The 24432-nt window shown below is 41.5% G+C and overlaps 1 protein-coding gene across 1 annotated transcript in view; it reads right to left on the reverse strand.

The window, feature by feature from the left end:
* The window catches only part of FUT8 (fucosyltransferase 8), an 86466-nt gene extending 63172 nt beyond the window's left edge, over window positions 1-23294 (reverse strand). The window contains exon 1 of the mRNA XM_033147816.1: window positions 22872-23294. The gene's annotated coding sequence lies outside the window, so the exon portion shown is untranslated. The remainder of the gene's footprint in view (window positions 1-22871) is intronic.
* Between the last annotated feature and the right edge of the window lie 1138 nt (window positions 23295-24432).

Raw genomic sequence — 24432 nt, forward strand, 5'->3', positions numbered from 1 at the left:
AGCTTCTGGTTATAACAAGATGATGGCACTGAGTGCAAAATGAAATTCACTGCATTAGAATTCATCTTTAAAAGCAGTTTACACATTTTTTTCCCCAAGAGTTAAAATCAGTTTGAAACCTTAACTGGACATTAAAGGTACCCCTGACCATTAGGTCCAGTCGCGGATGATTCTGGGGTTGCAGCGCTCATCTCGCTCTATAGGCCAAGGGAGCCGGCGTTTGTCCACAGACAGCTTTCGGGTCATGTGGCCAGCATGACTAAGCCGCTTCTTGTGAACCAGAGCAGCGCACGGAAACACCGTTTACCTTCCCGCCAGTGCGGTCCCTATTTATCTACTTGCACTTGACGTGCTTTTGAACTGCTAGGTGGACAGGAGATGGGACCGAACAATGGGAGCTCACCCCATTGCGGGGATTCAAACTGCCGACCTTCTGATCAGCAAGCCCTAGGCTTAGTGGTTTAGACCACAGCGCCACCCGCATCTCCTAATTGCACATTAAGCATTTTCTTTTCTTTTTTAAGAAGAATTTATTGGCATTTTCATAACACAACACACACCCAAACCCACACCTACAAATATAAAACAAATACAAATACATATATTGCCAGGATTCTTCTTCTTGTTTATATACATTAAAAAAAATTTCTATTTCCGAATCTTGACGGTTGACTTCCCCTGCCTTTTCACCTTCGGTTTTAAATCCATAATCTACTTTCTTAACAACTTTTCTCTGAAAAAAGAATTTAACTTCAATTAAAGATAACACAATTATCTTAATCATCATATTCAATCATAAATCTTAACAAAATATTCTTATAAAATCTAAACTTATTTCTTCTGTCCTTTATCATGCTGCTATTAACATAAAATCTCAATATCTCCTTACTTATTCAAGATAAACTTACAATTAACAACCTTCACCCTCCGATTTCAGGTACCATAACAGACCATTTAAATTTTACATTAAATACTTCACCCCACACCCCCTCTGTCCATTGTCTTTCTCTGTCTTTCGCTGGGACCAATCTTCCAGTTATCTTCTTTTCCCAGATGTCCACAGATCCAGGCAGCATTCACAACAAACTTTGCATCGAGCTTCAGGATACACATCATCTCTTTTCTGGGCTCCTCCGCTTCTTTGTACCATACTTCTTCTTCTTGTAAATATCTTAATTCCTTGTCCCTTGCCCCCGAGCTCCCACCTCGGGGTCTGGATATTGTAAATTTTGCCGTTCCGGGACTGCCACCCCCAAAGAACGCACATTAAGCATTTTCAATTTGTGAACTAAATGTCATACAGATCTCATTCTCCAAGGGAGTTATCATATTACAAAATAAATAGAATGCCATATAAGAATGTCAAAAAGGCAAGTGTAACCAAAGGCCTTGCTTTGCTCAGCCAGGCATGTATGGTCCACTTGAACCTAGCAGCAGCATCCGGCATAATCAGGAAAATAATAATAATAAATAATAATTTTTTATTTATACCCCGCCCTTCCCAGTTCAGAAACCCGGGCTCAGGGCGGCTAACAACAAATTGAAACCACTTAATTGTAATACAACATAAAAGCAGCATAAAATACAGTATAAAAGCATGAACAACAATAAAATTCAAAATTCAAAAAAATAACAAGGCTCCAATAAGGAGCACACTGAATTTGCAGTCAACAAGTGATGATCCCACCCAAACTGACACATTCTTTTTTCCTTCTAATAGTCAGTATTAAAAGAAGCATCAAACAGCAATGGTCTAGTTTTCCTGCCTGCAATTCCTGGTAACAGGTTATTCGTGTTGCCATTGTGAAATAAAATAAAAATCTGTGCTTTCAATATTCAGTCAGATTGTGCTATTTTCATGCACTAAGCAGAAGTCAAAAATTCTGGTCACCCTCCATTTTTGCATACATTTAAAAAAGATTTCTTCAGTTTGTATCAGTTACAATTTAAAACCAAATCATGGATAAGTATTTCATGCTCAAACACTCCAGTCTCTACACATTTATTTCATCCTTCCACTCCTTCCTCCCCTCACATGCTCTGAATATGTCCTAGTTTGTGGTAACCCATAGTTTGCAATCACATCCAGAACTAAACTAGTTGTGCCCATCTTGCCAACCAAGTTAGGCAGAGCACATATTCCCGAGGTGCAAAAAAATAAAATCAGAGTAGATACAAAGAGTGCACATACATACATACATCACTACTTTCCTCTCTAAAGTACTGATAAACATCAAAATTCTGGGTTTTCCTACTGGTTTCCCTGAGTAAAAACAGTCAAAATTTGTGCCAACGACCTGGCGGACATCCACTGATCCCACCCTTCTGAGAGCTTTTACTATGGCCCTGTTTCAAACATTACCTACTGCATACCTGACTGGCAGATTTGCAAGAAGCCCAGTAGAGCACTGCTTGTGCCCTTGCCCCATGAGAACTAAAGAGGATCTCATACATTATCTTTTTCATTGTCCCATTTACTTTAGAGGTGCGATTTTGCAAATCATACCCAACTCAATAAATAATCCTGAAGATCGAGTAAAATTTTTGTTAGTTGATGCTAACCCACGGATTTCCCATGTGGTAGCAGTCTTTGTGATGAAGGCCATGAAAGCCAGGGAAAGATTTCTGGATGACAAAGAAAAGACCCCTTTATCGTCTTCTTAACTCATTCTTGTTGTACTTGTTCTTGTTGAATTTTAACATTGTTGTGTAGATATTTGTGTAAAGGCATGGTCCTCACAATAAACTGATATGTTGTTGTTGTAATGATAAACATCAACTGTAACAAGATTAGGCCTGTGCACCGATTTGTCTAAATTCTGAACCAAATCAGGCCTGTCCAAGCAGATTTATATCCTGTTTGGATTGGGTAAAAGCAGGTAAAATTAGAGTGTGGATCCAGTTTTTCCCAAACAGGTTCATACAGATTTGTATGGATTTATAGCTCAAAGGAATATTTCAGAAAGCCTGACAGTTTCTCTCCAACACCATACAAGGAGAATGCTAGAGTGAGGAGAGGAGTAAGGGGTAGGGGAGCAATTGCTAAGCAGCTTGGGTGGTGTAACTTAGTGGGTTTACACAAAACTTTTGTATTATTAACCAGTCAGCCAAAATTAATGTGCATGTTAGCCAGCATTCTGACTTCAGAATAACTACTACTATTCCAATTGCTAACCACAGTGAATATTATTATTAAATAGTATTTTGATTTTCCCTTCACTCATAGCTACTGCTTGCAATCTGCCCTCAATATGGCAGGATCTTTTTTAAGAAAAGGCAGTGGTGATAAACTGTAAAGACGGCAAACATGAAGATCCCTGGAACTACCCACCTGCAATTGAACATGTTAATCATTTCTATAGGGGCTATGATATCTTCAAATTCCATGTCCCTATGTATATTATTATTTCTATGCTGCTGCTTGCTTATGATAGTCAGATCCTTACACCCGTGCCTCGTATCTCAAACCTATTTTAAAACAAAAACCTCAGAGCTCTGCAATGGGACAAATACACATCCACGGGAAATGATGTGACTGAGCACTCGTAGTGCATTCTTTTTAAAAATATTTTTAGGAAAAAGCAAAATTTTAAGGGGGCTCTGATAAAATCCTAGCGCGATTGATCCAAAATTTTGACAGGGTTAATCTCCTCTATAAGAGCTACCATGTCCCCAAATTTCATGCCCCTATGTCAAAAACAAAGGTATGGTTATTTTCCTTTCACAATACAGGTCAATGAGATTTATGGCAATTTACAAAATTCAGATTCAGAATGGTCCTAGAATGATTAAAACCAGATTGCCCAATCTAGATTCACAAATTGGAGCTGCAAATTGTAACAGGGTGTCCATCCACAGCCCTAAAAAAGATCTGGCTCCTGCTTGCTTTCATTTGAAAATGAAACAAAGTGTCCATGCACACGAAAGCTCGTACAAAGAACAAACTTAGTTGGTCTCTAAGGTGCTACTGGAAGGAATTTTTTGTTTTATTTTGTTTTAATTTATACATGTGTTCATTCATATCCAATGTGATACACATTTATGTGTACTATGGCACTGACACTTGAGTACAAGTAACTACATAAGCCCCTAGACTCTAGCTCTACATGCATGGCTGGCTGATAGTTTTTTTTAGTGTGCTACACAGGACAGGCAAGGATATTGCATTAAGGTTAACATTTAGTAACAGTCCCCCACATCATTGCAGAGAACTCTAGGTGTATTATTAGTTTACACAAAGAAACAATCTCACTGGAAACGATGTGCAATTCAAGACACGCACAATTGAAAGTGGATGCCCTCAAGTTGTTCTACCTCTGCTGACTACTTATTTCCATCAATATGAAGACTTAAAGTTTACCCATGAATAGAGTCAAAAGAGTTCTTCCAGTTCTACTCATGATGAAAATGAAATTTTGATTTGCTTATGCAGAACAATCTTCTTAAGGAGGGGAAGTGGCCAAAAACAACGATCACTTTTTTAAATGCCAGAAATCAGAGACTGATAAACACAATAGTGAATTATAATCATGTTTTCATGCTGAATATCCCCTGCACTTGTGCTCAAATACTGCTGAAGAAGGTCATACCATCTCTAACTTTGCAATTCTTTAACATTGGGGTAGAAAACTGCCAAGCACTCAATAGGTGACTTTTTGCTCCCCATCACTGTACATACTTATATAATGGATTCTAAACGGCAGGATTTGATATTTTCTGTACTGATTACTACACTAGCACTTGATCATTCTAATTTTGCCCTTAGGAAATAATTTTGTAAAATACTTATTCCTGAGGGACACACATACAAAGTCTAATGAAAGGATGAATTAAAAAAAAATGTTGAAATTCGATTTCTCAAGTCATGAAATTCAAATATCTTAAAAAAACTGAGATTGGAGACTTCCAGTTGGGCGCCATAGCGATCAGTCGGGGGAGGGGAACCCGCAACTGCGCTGCGGACCCCAGAGAACACCAGGTATAGCGTCCTGGGGGCATGGTGATCCCGCGGGTGCTTTTTACGCCCCCCCTGCTCCCCGGTAAGCCCTAATAAGGGCTGCCGAGCGCGAGTGGATGAGGAGACGGAGTACTGTGGATCGAATGCAACCCTTGCTGCTGGAAGCTGTGACTGCTGGCTGCGACTGCTGGCTGCACCCAATTCCTTCTTTAAATATGGACTGAATTTGGACTGGATTCCTTGGAATCGTGAGTAAAAAAAGGCAATTGGAACTAATTAGTGAAAGTAAGGGATTTAAAATCACGGAGGTCGGTCCCTTACCGTTGAAGTAGAAGGAACAGTGTAATAATGTATCCAAGGCTGCTGTCAAACTGATGGGGGGGGGAGAAAAACTTCTGCAACTGTTTCCTCAATAAAGGGGGGGGGATAAATTTTGGATTTATTTGGAGTGAATTTTGAATTGGAAAAGGAATTACCCTTTTTTCCAGAGGTCTTGAAAGGTTTAGCAAGGAACAAAGGCAATATGGCTGCTGGTGTCGCAGCATAACGAATCTATTTTGATAATGAATGTCGCAGCATAACGAATCTATTTTAAAATTTAATCATGTATTGTAATTTGGATTTAATTGGAAAAACTCTTAATAAATATTATTTTTTAAAAAAAAGAAAGAAAGTAAATATAATAAGAATGGGAATGATAGTACCGGTTCCAGTGGAAATTCAGGAGGAAAAAGTGGAAGAGATAAATTCAGCCAAAGACTTGTTGTTAAATAGAAAAGGAACGAGCAGTGTGGGATTTAATATAAAAGGACTGTATTGTAAAGATGAAGATATAGATGTTGGGATCTACAAAGGAGAGCACAAGAAAAACTTTATATTGCAAAAGAAGAGAAGAGAGGTCCAACCAGTTTGGCTTGCACATTGATATGATATGATATGATAAGGGAACATGGATCAGTACATTGCAAAAGAAGAGAAAAGAGCGGAAGACAGATTGGACTGGCTTTTGGGCTCGGGAATTTGTGAGGGTTGGAGTGGGTTTAAAAGGATATGTTTTTGTTATTTTTCTCTCTATATTGGTTAAGACGGATGGATCTGGATACTGGCGTAATCGTGAAAATGTTAAGAATTATTAGCTAAAAATTTTGAGACCGGAGGGAGGGAAGGGTGCAGAAATTTAGATGTATAATTTTAGCCTGAGTAGGGGAAAATTGATAAGGCCTTAGGAAAGTTTCAGAAGTATATAGGAGCCGAGGTTTTGTAAAATATAAGGAGTTAAGTTTGATATTATACGATTTTGTGTAAAAGGATAAGGAAAAATATATAACAGGTGTGTAAAATAGACTTGTTTATGAATTTGGAAAACTAGAAAGAGGATAGACAATGAATTCAATAGGGGGGGGGGACTTGAGGAAGTCAATTGATAATGAAATTAAGGAAAGGATGAATGTTTGGCCTATGGAAATGGGCCGGACCTAAGCAGTGTTTTTTAGGGGAGGGAAAAAACAGCAGAAAAGCCCCACAAACATGCTCCTGCTGGTCTACAAAAAAGGCTGAGCCGCTTGGGCGTTCAGCCGGCGGGGAGGGGAAAAAACGCAACTCACACCAACACACAGGGAGGCTCTCACCCGGCTCTTCTTGCACCTCAGCCGCCCTGCAGCCCAGGGTGGGCGTGGGCGGCGAGCGCAACGGGCTCCTGTGCGGCGAGAGGGGCGGCTCTCCCCGCCGCTCCAGCCGCCACTGCCACCTCAGCCACCATGGAGCCCGGGCTGGATGAGTATACCCCAAACTCTGTTTTTTAACATGAAAAGTTGGGGGTGGTCTTATACGCCCAGTCTACCCCAAACTCTGTTTTTTAACATGAAAAGTTGGGGGTCGTCTTATACACCCAGTCGCCTTGTACGCCAGAATATACGGTATCTACAGTGGCACCTCAGCTTAAGTACTTAATTGGTTCCGGAGGTCCGTTCTTAACCTGAAGCGTACTTAGCCTGAAGCAAACTTTCCCATTGAAAGTAATGGAAAGTGGATTGATCCCTTCCAGACAATGAAAAACACCCCCTAAAACAGCAATTTAACAAGAATTTTACTGTCTAAAGAGACAATTGATGCATAAAATGAAGGCAATAATCAATGTACTGTATATCAGAATAATATTTCAACAATGTAAAGTGAACAGCAGTCAATGGTGGCATTAAGAACCACCATCACTGTCATTAACAAATGAGGAGAGACTTTATCCCCTAGTAAGGGAGGCAGGCAAAGGAAATATATGAGCTTCCCCCATTGAGTCCCTTAGATCTAAGGACTATGGTTTGGACCTACACAATTATTTTAATAAAGCCAAAAAAGTGGGGCTTTCTTCTTTTTTTGCTCATTGAGAGCTCTGGGGGCTTTCATATGAGGGAAGAATGAGGGAGAAATCTGGTTCAATTCCCATTTAAAGTCAAACCTATACAACACAAGGATCAAACCACAGCTGCTCTTCAAATTTCACACTTCTGCAAAGGAAGGCACTACTGTCCCAGCAAGATCAGTGGTGAAGGGAGGGTCTTGTGTGGGGCGCCCCCAAATGTTCATCTAGTTGCTGTCACCTCCTCCTCCCGAGTAGTAATAAATGCTTCTGTACTTTCACGGAGGAAAGACTGGGGTGTGGGGTCAGGGAGGGAGATTGCTGCCTCCACGGAGGGAAGACTAGGTGTGGGGTCAGGGAGGGAGAGGCTGGGAGAGGGGCACACGCCGAAGGAGCAGGGTGAGCAAGCACAGGCCCGGCGTGCATTGTGGGGGGAAGCTGTGAGCAAAGCAAGAGCTGCGCACAGCATTTTACCGGCTCTCCCTGCGAACGCTCTACACAGAGCCGAGAAGGAGGGGTCTGCCCCTGCTTCCCGGCTCCATGTAGATCGATCGCAGGGAGAGCCTGACATTGTGCGCAGCTCTCGCTCAAGCAAAGCAAGAGCTGCGCACAGCGTTTTACCGGCTCTCCCTGCGATCACTCCACACTCTACCCCTCCTTCCCGTGTACTGTAGAGCGATTGCAGAGGCCTCCGCAGACCAAGTGGATGGCCGGGCTTTGCCCCAGGCAGCGGTGAGGCCTCCGAGAGCTCAGTGAACTCACTTCCGGGTTAAAGTGGGTCATAACCCAAACATATGTAACATGAAGCATTTGTAACCCGGGGTACCACTGTATCTATCTAAGTGTCAAAAAGAAAAAGAGAATCCAACTTCAGTCTGTGAAGGAAGTATTCCCTGGCTGGTGGTGGGAAAAACTGCAAAGGGGCCAAGAATTAGCTTGATACCAGCTCTCTAAGTCCTCTCCCATCCCTTGGGAAAGGAACTTGTAGCTACCTGATAAGTTATAAGCTTTTCAAAGCTACCATCTATTCAGAATTCCCTATGGAGGCATGTAGAAGAAAAACAGAGTTGTTTACTTCTTGGTGTTCTTCCAGTGTTTCTTTCTGCAGTCACACATATCAAAGCAAGAAATGGAGAAGAATCTTCTGAAAAGCATTAAAGAAGATACAACAGTCTATTATATTGGCCTACAGAGACCAATAGGAGGATTCTCAAACTAGCACTTCAATATAGCTCTCCCTATAACGCATAAACACCAGCAAATTTTGCTAATCTGTTTTTGTTTTTTAAGTTGAGTCCTGAGTGAAGGGCAGCAAGATGCAGTCTTACTCCCAAGTCTACATTATGCTTTCAACAGATCTTGCATCACTGGAAAAGAAATTAGTACAGGGGTGTCCACAGCCAATATTCAGGAAGTCGAAACTTTAATCTACTTTCAAAGCTCTTTCCATAACTAACCATTACCATTTGGGAAATATGTTTTCATCTACTAACACTTCACCCAGTTATCAGCCCAAAGTCATTTTCTAAAGCAGAGCTTTCCAAACTTTTCATGTTGGTGACACACATTTTAAGACATGCATTATTTTGCGACATATTAATTCAGTCTTACTAGCAAACTAACAGCTTTCCAGACCTGGAAGGAGCATGGATGATGTTTGTGAGACACACCTACCCACTGCAGCTGACCTACTAACGTGTCGCAACACACAGTCTGCTTTAAAGAGTACAATTCAGTTTCTCCTGATTGATTGTAAAGTTATGTTGTGACATGTTCTGTGCAATGTTCCATAAATGATATACTGGATCATGGTCCTGATCCTGAATCAGCAATAGCCTACAACAGGATCACCAACAGATATGCACATATGCACCTGAAGAAGAAGCCTCCCCTGGAATCTGCCTCCCCTCACCATGCTACCTGCTGAAATTAAGCTTTGAAAGAAGGGTTGCAGATAGGCAGTATGGCTGGGCGATAACAAGTTTTCAATATTGCGATATATCACCAGCTAAATATAGCGATATATTGTTATATCACAGTATCTTAAATAAGGAAGGAAATACACAGAGGCAAACAAGACAATGCTACTACTTAAGGGTCTAAAACTGATAAATGATGATATTACCAATCACCTCATGGTCAGTTTCAGCAAGCCAAAACGCATCCAAATTAGACTTATGGTTCTACCATATGGTGGTATTCGGGACAATCCAAAGTACGGTGATGGGTCATTTTTAAAGTTCTGTATAGAGAGATGGCATATGTGAATGATAGGAGGATACAAATTCATGTACAGTGGTACCTAGGTTTTCAGACAACTTAGTTCCCTAACAACTAGGAACCCGAATGCTGCAAACCCAGAAGTAGGTGTTTCAGTTTTCAAACTTTGCCCCGGAAGCTGAACGTGCTCCTGAGCTTCCGTTTTTACTGTTGCACAGCAAATTTCAGGCCCCCCAATCGTAATTAAGCCTATTTTCTTCCCGCTTCTGCCCTTGCACCACTCATCTGAGGTCCCCCCCCCCATTGTAATTAAAACCTTCTGTTTCTGGTTGCAGTGTTCTGAGGTGATATTTGGTGCTTTTGTTTTTGCTATTTTTTGCATTTTTGTTTTTGTGGCTTTTGCATTTTTGTGACTGTGGCTTGTATTTCATTTTATGATTGACTGATTTTGTGACTGCAGAAATGGATAAAAGCCCCCCATTGAAACAATGACTATCATCAGTATGGGTAAGAGGAAAAATTTTTATCATCTACAATACTGTCTTATTTATTTTATAGTACAGAAAATTGATTATTGCTTTCATTTTATGGATCAATGGTCTTTTTAGATAGCAAAATTCATGTTAAATTGCTGTTTTAGGTGTTGTTTTTAAAAGTCTGGAACGGATTAATCCGTTTTGCATTACTTTCTATGGGAAAGTGCGTCCTGGTTTTGGAACACTTTGGTTTTGGAATAGACTTCCGGAACGGATTAAATTTGAGAACCAAAGTATCACTGTATCAGAGATTAGGAGAGAAAGACATCCCAATTGCAAAAGAAATTCCTTACTCTCAGATGAGAGAAGCAGGATTTTCTAGATCCACTTCCATCAGAGTTTAGGCCTAGTTTTGGCACAAGAGCTGCTTTGGTCACCCTGCACAATGACCTGTGTTGGGAGAGAGACAGGGAGTATGTGTTCCTGTTAATTGTCCTTGAACTCTCAGTCAACCAGGATAACATTCTGTAGTGGCTGTCTGAGGCTTTTTGGGGGGTGGCACTGCTTTGTGGTGGTTCCAGTCCTACTTGGATGGTCGTTTTCAGAGAGTGATGCTTGGAGAGTGTTGCTCAGTTCCATGGAGCCTTCAATGCAGGGTTTCTCGCGGTTCGATTTTAACCCACATGCTGTTTAATATCTACATGAAACGTTGAGTGGGATCCTCCAGAGTTTGGGGGGGGTACATTGTCAGCAATATGCTGATGACACACAGCTCTACTTCTCCATTACATCTGCAGGTGTGGCAGTTTCTGTGCTGGATCATTGTTTTGCCTCAGTAATGGACTGGATAAAAGCTAACAATCTGAAGCTCAATCCAGATAAGATTGAGGCACTGTTAGTGGGTGGTTCCCTATATCAGATGGCTGGGAGATAGCCTGCTTTTGATGCGGTTACACTCCCTCTAAAGCAGGCATAGGCAAACTCGGCCCTTCAGATGTTTTGAGACTACAACTCCCATCACCAGTCACAAAACATCTGGAGGGCTGAGTTTGCCTAAAGGAACGAAGGCTGCTCTAAAGGAACAGGTTTGCAGCTAAGGGGTACAGTGGTACCTCAGGTTACATACGCTTCAGGTTACATACTCCGCTAACCCAGAAATAACGCTTAAAGTTAAGAACTTTGCTTCAGGATAAGAACAGAAATCATGCTCTGGCGGCACAGCGGCAGCGGGAGGTCCCATTAGCTAAAGTGGTGCTTCAGGTTAAGAACAGTTTCAGGTTAAGAACGGACCTCCGGAACAAATTAAGTACGTAACCAGAGGTACCACTGTACTTCTATATCCTTTGCTGTTGTCTTAAGGCTCAGATGGACTCAGTGGCATGAAGCGCCTTCCATCAGCTTTGGCTGGTGGCCCAGCTGCACCCCTAGCTGGACAGGGATAGCCTAACTACTGTTGTCTATGCTCTGGTAACTTCTAGGGTAGATTACTGCAACATGTTATACATAGGGCTCCCTCTGAAGATGATTTTTGTGTTTTATGTTGCAAACCTTCCTGAGGGTAGAGTTCAGACTGAAATCATGCTTCCATCACCTACAGTCATGTATGACAGCATCAGTCTGATATCCTGCAAAAAGTGTCATGTTAAAATGCTAATCCAGAAGAGCAGAGCTTGAAAAACAGTATCACTACTAAAGATAAATTCAAATCTATGGTGACCTAAAAGCACTTGCTCCCTTGATTGCTTTACATATTTGTTTGGTTTGCACATATGGAGAGCATTTTTTATATTATCATCTTTATAATATACTGACTAGAGGAGACAGCATTTGGTCCACACAATGGTGAATGATTGGAAGTAATAAGAATCTTTTTATTATTATTATTATTTTACAAAAATTTATTGGTTTTCCAGAACAAACATAAACAAATATACCACATCATAAAAAAGAAAAACAAATACAAAGACTAAAGCAAAACAAAAATAAAAGAAAAAAATACATACCTACATACATACCTAACACCTACACTGGAACACACCAATACTTCTTTAATTTAGTTATAATCTTGTTTCAATCTAATTAGGGGGACTTCCCCCGTTCTCTCCTCTGCTTTCAATTCTAATCTACTTTAGTAACTTTCTATCTGTCTTAAATTCCCTCACTTAAATTCTTAATTTCCATAAAATCTTATTTCATTTAACATCAAAATAACAAAATTATTTTACTTCTTCATACAAAACTTTTTACTTCATAATACCAACCTTAACTTCTTATAGTCTTATAACTCTTGTTCAACATCAAAGTATCAAAATACCAAAATAATTTCAAAATATAACTTCTTAATACAAATCTTAACTTCTCATGCCCTTATCTATCTCTTATTACACTAAAACTGCTGCTAGTGTTTCTAAATTACATCTTATATAATATAAAACTATTCTTCTTTTAAAAAACAATCCAAGCATCTCTTCTCTATACCAAATCCAATTTTCTTTTTAACACTCTAACTTCGGGGCACCATGGAAAGCCTTCCTAATTACACATCTTAAATCTTTCACCCCACCCCTCTTCTTACCATTTTTTCTCCCCACCTCGGAATCGCCCACCAGACCTCTCCCCATCCCTTTCCAAAACCAATATCCAGAATGTCAAGAGTAAATCTAATGACCAAAACCTTGTCCAAAAACATCCTTGCCAAGCTCTTCAGGAAATATAATGCGTCACCATCCAGCATCTCCATTTCGAACTTCCATTCAACTTTTAATTGTAATTCCCAAGATTGTCCCTTCATTTCTGGGCTCCCACCCAAAAATCGGATATAATATGTCTGTATTCAACCCTAGGCTTCTCACACCAGCCGGGTTTTCCTTCTTCTTGGAGTTGCGTAGTCTCAGTGTCTTGTTCTTCCAAAATTTCCTCAAGTTCTTTAGCAAGGTTCTCCTCAGGTTCATTAGCAAAGTTCTCAGAAGTCTTAATTCCAAAAAACTTTTCATCAACATCTCGATTCAGCCGTTCTAATTTTCGATTCAAGAGTTCTAGTTTCAAAAGGATTATCCTTTGTCCTTGGGTCATTCCCGGATCTAAAGTCATTTTAAAAGCGAAACCAAAAATGGCAGAAGCAGGCAGGAAATAACAAAGTTCAGTACTTTTCCATCTTTAAGCTCAAATTTCAGCCGCCATTTTTCCCCTGGTCAGAGTGTAAAAATTATATTCCACCAACTTTAAGAAGAAATGCTTTAAAAGTCTCAGTTCTCCCCTACTTGTCAGCAGTACTCCAATAGATACATTGTAACAGCCAATTGCAGCAGCAGCAGCAGCAAGAAACATTGTTACTTCTTGATTCGGCAGGGAGAGGAACGGACTTCCTTTTAACATTCCTTCCCCAAAGCCAGATTAAAAAGATTTAGGGTCCAATTGAACTCCGTACTTATAGCTTACGGGTTTTCCCCCCCCCCTTCAAATCAGGTAAGAACGATGCGTTCCTCGCCAGCGGCAGCCGCCACTTAACTTTCCCGGTTGGGGCATAGTCTCCACAGCCCCACGCCGTTGCCCTTTCACTCCAGCGCCCCTTTTACAAGGGGAACGGGAGAAAGGGTCTGCGCAAAGGGGCCAGCTGGAGAGCCCACACAGCGAGACGCTCTTCCCGCTGCTTAACGGAGCCCGCTGCACGGTAGCGGAGCTCCTAACCCCCGGGAAAGCCAGGGTCGCCTCGCTGCCGAAGCAACCCTCGACCGCTGGCAATGGCGCCCTCGCCGGAAGTCCAAGAATCTTTTTTTTTTAAGTGGGAAGGGAAACTATGAAGGTTCTCCAACACTGCAAGCTACCACATTCAGTGGAGGTCATCAACCAAGCTACCCTTTAAAACTATCTCAGCCAAAAGAAGGGAATGCTCTCTAAAACTTATTTCCCACAACCCCATATTGCCAGTCTCACCCTGAATATGACTGATTTGTTTGAATGATTCTATGACTTGAAAACAGAGGCTTTGTATGTTCTATTGTTACCCAAGAAAATATCAATAAAAACACGTGTTCCTGACCTGAAGCTAGCTAATTCTCTTTCAGGAAAGTAGTTGGGGCAATAGATCACAGACATAAAGCATTAGTGACCAGGTTTCACGTGCCTTCTACCTCTAGGCCAATGTTTTTAACCCTTGAAGAAGGGTTCATCCTTCTACATCCTTGGAGGATGAAAATACAGCCATCTTCCTTCCCACTCCTTGCAGGCTAAAGTAAGGAGTTGTCCATTAGCACTACTGGTTGTGGAACTTGTTCCTTCCCCTACCTGCTCCAGTAAAGAAAGCAAGGTAAGAGTTTGGAACAGTGGCAGTTGGTGCCCACTAGACCTGGGAAGATGTCACAGGGTGTATGGCCAACTTCCAGTTTTCTCCACAACTTGCTCCCTTGCAAATAGCATTTAACTGAAAAGTATTTTACAGCTGTCACAGTTTTCTGTTATGAGAAAGGTTGCATGGCCTCCACCTGTTCTGGCTCTTTCCATATCCTCCTCTTTTAGCAAAGAAACAGTGAACACTCAAACCTTGCTGTTTTATTAATACTTAGCACCCAACAGAGTTTTAGTTGTATGCTCGCTTTCCTGAGTGTCACACAGTTAAGTCACACTTCCTCAGCAGTGAACAGGAACACTGAAAGCCAGTGTGGTGTAGTGGTTAAGAGCAGTAGACTCGTAATCTGGTGAACCGGGTTCACGTCTCCGCTCCTCCACATGCAGCTGCTGGGTGACCTTGGGCTAGTCACACTGCTTTGAAGTCTCTCAGCCCCACTCACCTCACAGTTTTTGTTGTGGGGGAAGAAGGAAAGGAGAATGTTAGCCGCTTTGAGACTCCTTTGGGGAGTGATAAAGTGGGATATCAAATCCAAACTCCTCTTCTGCTTCTCATTCAGTAATTCTCTCTCAATCTTGTTTAAACACACATAGCAAGTAAGGATCTTCATAGTCCTGTCCTAGTGTTATAAAATTTTCAATGCATTTCTGAGATACTCCTGATTAGTTTGAGTTTATTCGAAGGAAAATAAAATCAAAAGGGGGGTTCAAAAGGATCCCCTAGTCTCCCTAGACCAGTCCTATTGAAATTTATTATTTTAAAACTTTTTTTTACTGCTGGAGACATGGGTACTATAGACAGAACTATAAACAGTATTCCAAGTGTGACTGTGCCGTACATTTATATAAGGACATCACAATGCTGACAGTTTTGTTTTCAGTGCATTGCTTAATGATTCCTAGCATTGGATTTGCCCTCATCACAGCTGGCACACACCAAGGGTGGAATTGAAAGTTGTGTTAAGATGATCATTCTGTCAGTGCACAGCCAATGTAGAGGGGGCATGTGGAGTGGGGTGGGGTGGGGAGGGAAATCCTTGATGCGCTTGTGACACTCATTGACCTGGTCCCACTGGCACAACTGTTTAGTTGAATCTGACGCCGAGTTGGTGTTTTCATTCAACTATACATCACAACCCTAAGATTCCTTTCCTGTTCGGTTTCTCATTACTGTATATGTGCAGTTAGGCTTTTTCTTTTCTTTTTTCTTTTTTTGCCTCAGTGTGTATCACTTTAATCTTGCAAACAATGAACACACTGCCCACTTTAATGCCATTCAGCTAGTCTGGAAATACCCCACTTCTTACTGCTTCCATCCGATAACAGTACATTTCTTCCTACCCTACTTCTTTTTCTTTAACCAGTTACGAATCAGTAAGATGAGCCATGACTGTGAAGTTTACTCTGAAGCATTATGTGATAGACTGTCAAAAGCTTTTTGAAAGGCCAAGTATACAATTCCCTACCACTTCGTTCCTATTCACATGCTTGTTGACATTCTAAGAACTCCATAAGGCTAGAGTTCAATTCAGCTATGGTGAATTTCAAAACTGAGAAAGGGGCCATCAAAATAAGGTCAAGAAGATCAATTCAGCAAGCAGGTATAACTGTGTGGACAGCTAGGTTATTTAACACATATCAACTTGTTTAAAATTTTAGATTATTTAGTAACACTGTATTAAATTACTTATTAACAATGTAACAGTCTTACTTATTAACACTGTAACAGTCAAAGAATATCAACAAACCTAATCTGAATATTACTCTAAAGACTTATCATCCATATCACTCTATATTCACTATATCTGTGGTGGGAATGTAGAGAAGTTAAAAAATATTGGGAAATGATTTATAATGAATTGGAAAAAAACGTTTAAAATGACTTTTGTTAAAAAAAAGCTTTTCCACATCAGGATGCAAGAGAGAACTAAACATCATAGCATAAAAAAGTTCTATTCTGTCTAAAATATATTGTCAAGTGATTCACTTCCCCTCTGAAGTAAACATTTCAAAAGGGGTGAAGAAAGTAGCATTTCCCCTTCTGATGCTAAAGGAAATTGATTCAGATGATCTTTCAGCCAACTATGGATGGTCAGAAGAAGAAACAGGAACATGAAGAACAGGAATTGAATAAATTTATTTTATTACATTTTAACCGTCCCCATCCCAAGGGCTCAGGATACATACCACTGCAAGATAAGATGAAGTAATACCAGAATAAGATACTTCCGTACTACTGTACTCACCCTTTGGTGCTATCAGCAAATCCAGTGGCAAAGGAAAAGATAAACCCTTCCTTTGAAGCTGAAACTCATCTTCACTGTCCTATCACAACTACCTTCCTTTATTATTTGGAATAAATTAACTTGATAGGGGAGATAGGAGTTGTAGTCCAACAACAGCTGGGGGCCCAAATTTGAGAAACACTGACTTAGATGCTGATTATAACAATTTAAAACAACGATGGGAAACTTGCAGCCTTTGTTGAATCACCAATTACATCATCCCAAACCACATTAGTTGAAACTGATGGGAGTTAAGTGCCACAGGTTCATAATCCCTGACTGGTTCCACATAACACTAAGGCACCCAAAATTTTGAAAACTAAGTTACAACAGAACTTGGAAGACTGCTTACAATTTTGGTACATTCTTATTTATTTTTAAAACTTATACCCTAATTTTCCCCTCCAAAGGCACTGCTCAAAGCAAAGCAGATCTGCATCTCAAACCCTGCTGAAATGCCTGCCAGCAAAATAAGTTAAGCTGGCAGACATGCAGGTGAGGGGTTTTTCAGCAGTGGTCTCACAATTCTCAAATAGAAGTCCACCTGAATGATATTAGGAAGGCCCTGTCACTGGATCTTTTATCTTCGCTTAATGTAACAAATTATGGTTTGGAATCTGATATTGGTGACTGAACTATGTTGCATTTTTACCACTGAACAGATGTTAGTCAATACTTTAAACAATATACGGCAGGATTATGTTATACTGTATTAAAATGACAAGACACTTTTAAATTATGTTTACTGTATTTTACTGTTGTACAGCTTCTGGGTCATGTGGCGAACCAGAGCAGCGCACGGAAATGCTGTTTACCTTCCCGCCGGAGCGATACCTATTTATCTACCGTACTTGCACTTTGACGCGCTTTCGAACTGGTAGGTTGGCAGGAGCAGGGACCGAGCAACGGGAGGCCACCCTGTCGCGGGGATTGAAACCGCCGACCTTCCGATTGGCAAGCCCTAGGCTCTGTCCATTGTACAGTACTTTGATACATTATCTGAACCACCTTGGGAAGAATTTTATTCTTAAAAAGCAGTATAGAAATGTATTTGCTAAGCCTTTTAATATAGAAATAATAATCCAACAATGAAAATACAAATAAAGGCATTTCCTGAAACTGGACTTTGCTTTCCCCCCTACTGGACCTAAAGGGCTTCTGCCGGTTGTTGTTTTTAAACAACAACAACAGTAATTATATTACTGTTCTCTGCATGGACATTAAAAACCCCTAGAAGTGTTGTTAGTACAGTCAAACTTTTTTTAAAAAAGAATTATTCCTAAATGCTGTTCCTAATTATTACCAACTGTGAAGGGGCTCTAAATATTCAAAGGGGCAACATATTGCATGGCTATTCATTGAGTGCAGACTCTTCTTAGGTGAAACTCATGTGCATAGGCTTTCCCAGAAGTTGTATCTAATTGCACAGCACTCCAGCTCATGTGGAAGAATTCATACATAGGCTTCATCTGTGCAGACATCCATGCATTGGGGTAGGGCCAAAGAGTTATGCATCTTCAGTGGCATGCATCCACTGCCCCTTTTTACACACCTTCATGTTATACGCACATGGAGTGCTACCATATCAGACATATCAATCAATATATGCACACATGAGAGGAATGTTCTCTGTTGAGCAGGCATCCCAGGGCAAAGAGGAGTACAGAACCTAACCTTGTCTTAAAAGGTTAGGTTCTGTACTCCTCTTTGCCCTGGGATGCCTGCTCAACAGAGAGCATTCCTCTTGTGTGTGCATATATTGTGCAGGCAGCATCTTCCACCTGGAAACACATTTGCATCTTCAGTGGCATGCATCCACTGCCCCTTTTACACACCTTCATGTTATACGCACATGGAGTGCTACCATATCAGATATATCAATCAATATATGCACACATGAGAGGAATGCTCTCTGTTGAGGAGGCATCCCAGGGCAAAGAGGAGTACAGAACCTAACCTTTTAAGACAACTGTGCAGGCAGCATCTTCTACCTGGAAACACATTTTAAAGCCATGAGGGAATGTGTTACAAAAACTATTGTTTTAACTATTGTTATCACAGGCAATGGGAGAGGGGAGCTTGGAGAGAAGGTGGCTAGAAAAGTGGTTGAAAGTCAATCTAATCAACCCAGGAACAAGGATCCATAATGTGTCATTTGCTTTCCTTAACAAGAAGTTGTATTTCAGTAATTTCTACTACACTTCTGTAACACTTCCGTTTGGTAAGTGGCTCATTGTCATGCAAAGCTGCATACAGGTTAACAAAATATAAACAAGTCCCTACCTGCAAGTCAATCACAAGAATTACATCATAAGTGAAGAATCATTCTTTTAAAGCAAAAATATGCAATACCACCACTCAGCCTGCTAAAGCTTTTTCCACAGAAGAACCTGACAATGGACAAATTTGTACACAGCACCATGAGAAAATGCCTTGACAAGCCAGCTACAACCCACACTTTACACTATTTAACCCTGTTCCAAGATTTCTACAAAGAGCAAAGTGCAGAACAGTTATCTTAATTACAGGACCTTATCTGAGATACAGATATGATTTTTGAACTTAGGCATGATGAACATAGAAGTCAACTGAAACACATGAAAGCCAGAGCTGCCACCAGTGTAGCAATTATACCACTACTTAACAAGAGATGCTGATGTTACTGAGCACTGCAACAATATCATACAGAGCAAGACAGCAAATCACACAAATCACCAATATTGATCAATACAAAGACATAATTTTGATACCACATTTTTTCAATGTTTGCCCCCAACAGAACAAGAAGCCTATCTATGAGAAAACAACGCAAATGAACTGAGAGGAATTTTGGCTCAGGCCTAAATGTTACCTTCTCCAAGTCTATGCATATTTACTCAAAAGTAAGTCCCACTATATTCACTGGGGCTTACTCCTAAGTAAGTGCATAAAGGACTAATCTTGGGTTTATTTAAAAGCTTTTAATATTTCAAAAATATATAAACAGTTAAGAAGGTTAAGAAGTTACTATACTGTAAGACCAGTCAGCAAGTACTTTGAATTAAGCAGTTTTGTTCCATTGAGTTCAATGACACTAAAAAGCGTGGTTTCACTGGGTTCAAAGGGGCTTATTTCTTAGAAAGTATGTTTAGGATTGCAGTCCAACTCAGCTTAAACCAAAGTACTATAATTTAGTTGGTTATGAACCAGGTTGCAAAAGAAATACAAGAAGAGTACATCTATGCTAAAAACTATTTTTACACAGAAACAGAGTCATAACTTTCAGAACAAAATAATTGATTTAAGATATGTCTGCAAACATATGTTCCAAGCCAACATTTTATGCACTGTTTGTGAGAAACACTATTATATGAACTTCTTGAACATATTTGGATTAATAGGCATTAGAGTACAGCATAATAAAAATAGCTTTCTTTTCCCTTGAAGCATTTAAAGCAATTATAACCATAATAAGAACATACCACAATCAAACAGGAAACAGTCCTGTAAGGTCTGCAGGATTCTAACATAAATTTAAATGTTGTTTTGCTTTAGCACTAGCTCCCCCTCCAGACCAACTTAACACTGTAATTACTTTTTTCATTATGGAATACACAGCTACTAAAGCCAGATTGAAACTGTCTCTCAAAACTTCAAATAATATGCAGCAAGTCTCTAAAAATGACAAGAACTACTTTTTAAATGAAGGTGTCTGTATTGTCCATATTGCCAAGATAGTACTATTTGGAACAGTACTGACACCCATTACAGTTTGTTTTAACAGTAAACATTCCGCTTTCACATGGAAGAAACACTCAGTTTTATTGTACCTATACTAACCTGTTTGTTGGTAGACTTAGATGCAAACATAACCTATTTAGAATAAAATTATATAATCAAGGAATTCTCCACACAATTTATTATTATTGAACTACTGTTATTAAATAGCCTACTTGGCTGCTGAGTAGCATGAAGTAGCCTGCCATATAACCTTTCTGTATTTCCCTTCACTCCTCTGAATAGTATAAGCAAATTAAAACAAAAACTCTAAGAGAATTCTTACCAAAAATTAAGCCTCTGCTTTTATCAACTATTAGTACCTCTTAGTTCTAGCAACTTACATTTCTGAAATAAGCACTGTTTTAACACAACTTAAGCACCCAGCTCAACTTTTTGGACATTCTAAGTAGCTGCACTATATGAAGCATGAAACAAGTCAGTGCAGTTAACTATAACAAAGTTATCAGAAGATACAATCTAAGGTTGCAATCCTATACACTTACCTGGGAATAAATCCCACTGGATTTATTTCTAAGCAGACAGACCTACGATTGTGCTGCAAGTAGGCTTTCCTTCTGCTTTTTATTACAAAAAAAAATGAACATCTGCAGGCAAGTGCGTATCAAATTAGTGCATATCTAAAGGATGCATGATCAACAAGGCAACTCAAAGCAAAATTGCATTAATTAAGAAATGGCATACTGTACCAGGTATCTTTCTACTAAACCCCTTACCAGCAACTGATTTTAAATATCTACCGGTACTTCATAGACTTTAAAGTGTAACTTCCTTACTTTTTAATCCTTTAAAACAGGGCAGTTTTGGGAAACTATGAAGGAAACACTTGAAGGCATAAGTCTGATGAATGGTTTGTTATAGTTCTTTCAGCTTTTAGAATTTTTTAAAAGATGAGGACTGTCCAAATATGTATTAACATGATTGGAAATTTGAGACATTGGTACTGGAAACAATATTGGCATTAACACTAACACTCCTTGTTGAGAAAAAATTTAAATCAACATTGCAAGCTCAAGCCATATGGAAGCAAATAAATTTTGAACCATTAAACTACTTTAAAACGCTATGTTCTGATCGTCAAACACATACCATTATTTTTATTGGTGTCAACAGCCCCACTGAAAGGACTACTCCCAAAAGTTAAACTATCAGTAATCAAATTTAGAATGCATGTAAATATTTGCAGAGTTAAGGTCAAGAACAGGTTACGGAAGCTGTACAATACCATATGCATTTCTGAAATAAGTAGTGATGTGTCCACAGGTTATGAGGATATGAAGAGAGGAAAGATAGAGCAGCAGTTTAGAGGTCTTTATGATCTCCCTGTCTATAGTTTCTCAAGTCTTCTGAATTTTTTGCAATGGGGATCATCCATGAACATTTGGGAAGGATGTAACAGCAACTTTTATTGAAATAGTCTCTAGTTGACATGTTTGAGTCACTCACACAAGACAGCACAAGTTTTAAAAAGTCCAAAGAACTAAATGTGAAAGGTATCCAAGCGCAAACAGCACCAATTACATAAAACACAAAAACATCCTGTTTCAGTAAGCAATTTGACTAAAACAGATACATTAAAAACGATAATGCCAAGGCCACTGAACGGCAGACGGCTAAGCGCCCATGCTTGTTAATGAGGCCCATGAAAGAGCAAGATCTAAGGAAATAAAAGGAGTGTGCACCTTCGCTAGCTACCGGGTGCACTTCCTGACTCTGAAGTAAAGTTAAAAGCCACCACTTCTACACAAGGGGCGGGGGTGCAAGAAAAGCAAGACCACTCCCGCAGTTCTTCTTCAGCGCCCGCTTTCAGCACATCCTACCCCTCCTTTTCCACCCCCGCCTATTCCCCAGATGGCAACCCCACCCCCAGCTCCTTGCACACTGGCTGCTGACTGCTCGTGCTGCATTTTGTACAGCTTGCCGCGTCTCTCGCGGGCGCCTCCGCGCACGATGTTCAGGGCTTTGGATTGTGCACGTCCTTTTTTCTGGGTGTTTTTGTGTGTGTGCATCAGCATTGCTTTTGCTGCTGCTTCTGCCGCTGCCGCCGCCGCCGCCGCCGCTGCCTCTTTCCTAGCACCCACATAGCAACGCTGCTGCCCCAACAAGAGAACCATCTCCTACCTACACCCCCGGCCTGAGACACCCCCGGCCGCCTTCCCAGGGCACGCAGGCAGGCCCGGGCCAGGATGACACCTCCTCCTTCCTCCTTCCCTGAGGATTTTGTCCCGGGCGAGGCGAAGGAACCCCATGAGCCAGGCGGCCTCAGCGGAAGGTTCCCCCCCCTTGTTCGCTGAATGGAGCTTCCCAGTCAGCCACCCCTCGCCCGCCCGCCCGCCACATCCCTCCTCATCAGTAACCGCAGCTGCTGCTGCTGCGCCAGGCCCGCGAGGGAGGATGGGCTGGAGCGGGAGAAGAAGCATCCCTCAAGTTCCCGGAGCGCCCCCACGGCCTCGCCTTACCCGACTCGGTGCCCGTGTTGCCCGGCCGCCCGCCCGCAGGCTGGGTTCCTGGTCACCTCTGCTCCTCAACGCCGGCGCTCCTGAGGTAGCCGGCTGTGAAGAAGAGGCGGAGGGAGACGGCGGTGGAAACGGAGTGGCGGCGGGGGGAAGGGAGTGATGAAAAGACGGAAACAGGAACCCACCGCCGTTTAACGGAGCCTCCAACAGACTGGAGGAGCGCGAGACACTGACAGAGCGCAGGGGGGAGGGGGCGCGAGGGGTAGAAACGGCGCGCGCAAACGCGCTCCCCTCACGCGCGCACCGAAGGCAGGGAGGGAGGGAGGGGAAGAAGTAATCCGAGCTAAGGAACTACGAGCAACGAGGGCGCGCGCGGACTGGGGAGGAGGAGCGCGAGGCATTGGCCCTCGACGCCTCAAAGGGAAACTAGGGAGCCAAGTGGGTGTGGTGTAGACGCGCGTGCTGGGAGGGAGGCAGCCAATGGGAGAGGCGCTCCTGTTAAATCTTCATGCGGGCGGAACGTTAGCTTCACAGCCGGGGAGGAGGCGGCGGCGGCGGCGGCAAAAGGACTGGTAGCACGCATGCGTGATAGGGGGGGGGGTCCTCCGCTGCTCTGTTTTTGCATTCCGGCTTGCTTAGCTTTTGCGCTTGAAGGCAAAGCGGGTCTTGCCGCGCCCGGCGGAGAGCGCGCAGAACGCGCATTGGCCGGATCGGGTAGGAGTGGCGTTCTGGATAGCTAGACGTTGAGAGATCTCCGCCGAATGCGATTATCACTGCCGGGAGCCGGGGAGCGACTTGCCAGTCCGTCGGACTCGGCCCTGTTATACCTGAACGCGAAGTGGAGCCTTTCATTCCTCAGCCCGGCGGAACAGCCGCTCTTCGGCGTCTTCGTATTTTTGAAATGCTTCTCAAGCAGCCCAGAGTCGCAAGCAGGGGCAGATCTACTATGAAACTAATGAAGTTTAAGCTTTAGGGCGCCTAATCCCACAGGGGCCCAAGAAACGACTTTATTCATGTATGTATATGACATTTCCCTAATTTTCACACACACACACACACACACACACACACACAATAACTTGAAAACTATAAGGTATAGGAAATAATTATTCACACCAGTGATTTTGACATGTATCCAGTACAGCAATTTTAATCAAAATCTGAAATGTAGTAGCTATTAAAAAATAATAATAATTAAATTGTGGCAATCTGTCATGGAACAACTCCATTGAAGATCACGGTGGCTACCCAAACCTCAATGCTGGTTGCAAAGGAGCCCCCATAGCTCAAACCCCAGGACTCCCCAAATGTAGGTCCGTCCCTGGTCGCAAGAGGAGAGCTGCAGCGACAACACTGAGATACAGCCAGGTGAAGAAGAATACCCTTGAATAAAGAAACGAAGATGAGGATTTTACCATGCATACTTTTTATTATTAAACAGTCATATTGGGGGGGGGCGAAATCACACTAATACTAGTATACACTACCTTCATTCATATTTTTATCTTAACTTCCTGGAGTTGCTTGTGAAGCAGTTGCTGAACTGGTTCCTGCCTTCAATATG

This window comes from Lacerta agilis, chromosome 1 (assembly GCF_009819535.1).
Source record: "Lacerta agilis isolate rLacAgi1 chromosome 1, rLacAgi1.pri, whole genome shotgun sequence".
NCBI lineage: Eukaryota > Metazoa > Chordata > Lepidosauria > Squamata > Lacertidae > Lacerta > Lacerta agilis.